Raw genomic sequence first — 6,000 nt, forward strand, 5'->3', positions numbered from 1 at the left:
TCAATGTTCAAATAAAAGTGAATTTATTATTTTTTATAAAAATTGCCTAATAATATACGATTCAATATAGAAATACATAAAAATTTACAAATCTAGAACAGCAATTAACTCTGAAACATACTAGCTAGCCATATTATTTATCTTTGTCTTCATCAAAAGGAAATTCGGATTCTAGCATTATCTTTCTACACAAACAAGTGAAACTAATATTAACAAGAACAAACTTATTCTAAGCCAAACAAAATTATTTCACAAATAAGTCACGCTACTTTTAAAAATTGAAAATGTTCACTGGAAAAGAAATTAACATCAAGTTTACAATGATCATTATACTTATCCATAGAAAAAGGAACTATAAAGATTAGCATTCATTAAAATATACTTTCTTCGTCATGCGAAGGTTGTTTTACTTATGATAATAATATAAAAATATTTTATGTAGATATCAAACAGATTAATTTAACAATTTGTTAAATAAGAAAGATTAAATAATTATAATAAGAACTGATTTAAAACAGGTCTATGAAACCGGGTAGTAATCAACAGCGAAATGCGAATGCGATACAAATTGCCAATACATATTAGATATATACCATAACAGTGGGTATATGATCTAAATAGAGTATGTACTAAAAAAAAGGAGAGATTCGAACAATTAACGCGATAAAAGCAAAATAATTTCGCACTTGTGTACATGATATTATCTTTAAATTGCCATCACTTAACTATTAATTATGGGTAACGTGGTGGTTAAATTACAACATACAATAAACACAAAATGAGCATTATGATCAAACAACGAAATCATAAATAAGTCGTATACAAAATGATAATTGTTACATAAAATATAAAGGAAGTAATGCGAATTGCTGCAGAAATGTAGGTACCAGTTGTAACATTAACAAAACATCAACTAAAGCAAGCAGGTTGACGCAGGAACGATTGAATATTTTCTGAACGATGCAATATTATTAGGCGACACAGAAGGTATATATTTTGTATAATAAATTAATCCTCTATCAACCTGGTATAGCTGGTCCTTCGTTAATTTGACACCTGTATAACTAAAAGACTTCATCGAGCCAATTTGTAATTATATGTACAGTCATGATGCTATAGTGAATAGTGCGCCGTTTTATGTGCAATTTTGTTAGTCTATGACGCGTCTATTTGTAAAACGTCTTTGCCGGTGCCACACACAGACAAATATTAGAACACTTGTTTGAACTCATGTTTGGCACGGGTATTTGCGTATTTGTATTCTATTACAGACACTGACCAAATTAAATTTTTATGGCTTTTACTTTTAGGTTTCCATATATAACCAGTTCTCATTCAAGCAACTCTATAACTTTGAACGCTTGATGTGTGGTCGTAAAACCAATACCGAATGACAAGATAATACGTAAACATTTAAACAAACTTTGCACAAATACGAAAATTCCCGTGCCACACATGAGTTCAAATATTTTTGTTATCTGTGGCGCCGGCATAATATTATCTTTTGACATTGATAAATGACAATGTCTTAGTTTTTTAATAAAAAGAAAGGTGGACCAAGGAACAACTTTATTCAACTGTATGTGTGACGTCATCAAGAATTTCTCGGTTTTTTATTTTTTTGTTTCTTTGAAATTAAGTATTCAAAAAATATGAAAAATACATAATCGTACTCAGAGTAGAAAAATTAAGAAATGGTATTTTTGTTTAAGGCGATACCTCAAGGTCCATTTTCATACATTTTGTTTCACCTTTAATCTGGGTAACTAAACAAGTATTGGCAAGTAAAGAATTTAAATTCACGTCTAGTTAGTGATTAGTTCTCGCAGTTGAATGTTAAAATGTCGTCATATTAAATTTTAAAGGCCGAAATATCCATGGTTATTAATTATTTTTACGTTTTTCTTTCAACTGCGAGAACTAATCACTAACTAGACGTGAATTTAAATTCTTTACTTGCCAATACTTGTTTAGTTACCCAGATTAAAGGTGAAACAAAATGTATGAAAATGGACCTTGAGGTATCGCCTTAAGGCACTTTAACATTTTGAAATGTTAATTTTACGCTGAAGCTGTTGTCCATGAAGGATACATCAGTAAAAGAATCACACTTGGACTTGATAATTTATCTATTTTAAACTCAAATCAAAGTCGTTTGCCCTTATGGTAATTTTAAAGGATCTTTTAGTAAGGGACCGTAAACACTGTAGTCACAAGAAATCAATCTTAGGAGACTGCTAATCATTTTTGTAGATACATATTCTATTTTAAGATGGGACAGCAAGGGCAGCACCTTTTACCATTTAAATATGAACGTGAAAGATAAAAAAATATCTGTATAAATAATAATAAACAATACGTGAACAAAAAAAAAAGCGGCGTTGGCCTAGTTGATTGTGGAACGGACTGCCAAGACGAATGTCCGCAGGTTCAAATCCAAAGGCACACACCTCTGACTTCTCTAAAAATATTATGTGTATATTCTTTGTGAATTATCGCTTGCTTCAACGGTGAAGGAAAACATCGTGAGGAAACCTACAAACCTGGAAAATTCTCTAGAGGAATTTTCGAGGTTGTGTATCACTACTACTACGTTGTGACTATAGGTTATATATCATCACGCTATGATCAAAAGGAGCGGAGCAGTAATGAAAACTGTAGCAAAAAGGGGGGGAACTTTATAACTTTTGAGAGATTTAAACGAAAAACTATATCACGCGGGCGGAGCCGCGGGCAAAAGCTAGTTTACAATAAATAAAAATCGCTACACCCGTTCAATGAATTAAATAAATTGTTAAGTAAAAGTGTGAAATCTACTAACTGACGACAGTCTGCTGGAATTCTGCTCTTGCCGTTAAATGTTCAGCCGCAACAGCTCATAAACGGGGTTGTTATTTGTCCTTTAACGCGTATTATGTCATGTTACCAGTATTTTCCTTTCCGTAAATATACAACTTTAGTTACATCTTTCTTTAACCAACTCTGTTATGGGACCGACATTAACGGGTGCCTGGTCGCATGTTGTGTTGATTACGTTAAGCCCAGCATCAATGGCATCTTCCAAGACAGTTCGTATTAATATTTTTAGCTCTATCTTATTAAGTCCATTTGTGAAATAATATGCTATTGGCTGATTAAAATATTTTTTTTATGCCTTTTATTATAAAAACCAAAGCGTAGTTAGAAAAAGAGCATTTTTAATGTGAAGCAAACTCTTGTATCTTTATATGGATCATATGACACAGACAAAAAGACGAAAGCAAAAACAATCTTTTTCCTTTATTTCCAACAGTGGAAAATTATAGGATTTATTCCTGCGATTATATTAATTTGGCTTTTTACAGTTCTTGATGATGGTAGAGTAAAATACTTGCATAAAAGTTTGTAATATTTAGGATGTTTTTTTGAATAAAGACAATGACAATTTTTTTTCCTCTGGTGAAAATCGTCTTCCCTTCGCTTTCGTAAATGTTTTATATTTTTTGGAATAAACCAATTTGAGTATTGTATACCGCGTGTCTTCGGGACCTACTTGTAAGGCAGTAGATATGGTCCGAAAATACTTTAGTAATATCTGAAAAATAAAACATTAATGAATATTACTGTTCGAGCAAGGAAAAGTAACTTGTTGAGTAGGACATATAAGAAGCGGTACATTTGTCCCGTACATAACGTCAAAAAGGAAGAGTGGCTCAAAATTATATATTGTACTACTTTAAACTTTATGTCGCGGCAGTCGCGTTACTCATTCTCCGTGGTTAACTATAGGACGAGGACAGAGAGGTAGACAATTACAATAGGACGTTATTTTACAATGACCATTATGGTACTGCGTTTCGAGTCGCGAGTCAGAGGAAAGTATTTTGAGTGTTATCATTACAAAATACTGTAAGGCGCACATTAAAGCGCCTCGCCTCAGTACGCCTCGCCTAATTTGAAGTAGGACATTGTACCGGCTCAATGTTAAAATGAGGCTACTCTTACAAACTCGTTTTCATGTCATGTCCTACCCAATTCTAATTAGTAACTATACGTTATCAAATATAGGATGATAATTTTGACAGTTCCTTCACATGAAGTTTCGTATTTTTTCGGTAAAATTTACTACAGGTAATATCATATTTTATTTTGAAGTGCCACTCATTATCATAATGAACAATCACGGACTATCGCAAATCGCCATTGAAATAAAATAAATCGATAATATAAAAATTTGCATTTAGATTTAATTATATTATTTTTGCAAATATTCGAGTTGTTTGTAATTTATCACATTTATTGGTAAAATAATCTATAATTAATATATCTAATGTTTTCACGATTTAAATAGTTAACACAATGATAACTGCAAGTGGTGTAGGGTTTAAAAACATAAATGGAAATGGCTTACCAATAATAAATAGATAATTCAATAAAAAATATTTATATCATCTGAACATACCAAATAATTATGCAACTATCGATATCAAGTTTTATAAAAATGGTAATCGATAATCGAATACGTTCAATAACGATTATACCTTAGCCTCATCATTAGTGTGATTTGTCAAAATTAACATCCTAAATTTTAAAAAGTTTATGTAAACATTTTTATAACTTTAAGAAGCGTAGCATCTCTAAGTAATCTGTGACTTTAAGTAAGATATGTATATAGCATTACCGGTGAGATATGTTTCTTTCGGCCATTAAATCCATGTTTTCATGAAATGAATATCCGGTGTATAATGTTCTGTAACATAATTCGATATGAGAGACATGAACGGACAGAAAAGTGAAAGCCGAGATCTTTAGAGAAGATTTTCTCGTAGTGTCACGCACGTTAAAAGCCCTTCCCGCTAGAAAAATACCTAAACTAACAGTATCGATGCATAGCACTGTCTTATTTTATACTCAGATTCACAATTAAAATACTATCCAGGGATAAAAAGCACCCAGCCTATCTTATATTATTGCAACTTTTTTCCGTGTGCCAAATTCGCTTAGCACACATATATTATACACACATTATAAAAAATTAAATAAAATTATATTAGTAAGCACTCAGGCTGCTGTTGTGCTGTCGCCTGTACTTTTAGTCCCAACTTACATACTTTTTAATACGGTGGCATGTAACCACGGCAATATCCCTTTTTAGTTACTTTTCCAATTAACAAAGCTAATAGAAATGTTTCCTCATCTGAATTCACTCTATTACTAACTGTCTACAAATGCGTAGCCAACTGTGAGCCCTGCGTGAACGCTACGCACCACGGCTTGTTCGCTGCACGCCCGCCGCGAATTTACAGCGAATTCATTATGCATTTGATATATCAGTGTGATATATCGTATGCCGTCAGTGTGATATATCTAAGGGTACAACATCTAGTCTAAGCACTTTTAAGGAGATATATAATATATAAGTATCTGAATCAGTTCCACCTGTAAATTTCTTGGCGCAACATGTGGAAAATATCTTACCTAGATTCAAAGTGGGAAATGGAGTTCTACATAAAGCACCAATATATAATTTATAACAGCTCTCAAAGTGCTTATGTATATGTGTACCGCAAGTATTATTTATGTATATTCTTGTCCTCAGTTAAGAGTTTTGTCGAGAACTTTAATTCAAACTTGAAACCTTTTGTCCTGCCAGGATTTCCACCTATAACTAGTTGCTTTAGGGACATAATGTAATGGTCCTGAAAAATAATACAATAATTTATTAAAATATAATAAATAATAAATGATGCCATGTATTTATAACACAATACAAATGCAAGGAATTAGTCCATTAGAGATACAGCTCTGAAATTTGTTTATTCAATAGTCAAACCAAAATAAGTATATTAAACCAAGATGACGTAATAACGACAATCTTGTCTACCAACAGATTTTTCATAGTTTAAAATCAAAAATGAATATCGCATAATTTTAAGGTATGCAGATTCCCACACGTATTTTAAAAAAGACTATTTAAATGCGCAGATTTCGCCATCGCGGTGACTAAGTAAATATTATGTA

The sequence above is a fragment of the Manduca sexta genome, chromosome 23, assembly GCF_014839805.1.
Source record: "Manduca sexta isolate Smith_Timp_Sample1 chromosome 23, JHU_Msex_v1.0, whole genome shotgun sequence".
NCBI lineage: Eukaryota > Metazoa > Arthropoda > Insecta > Lepidoptera > Sphingidae > Manduca > Manduca sexta.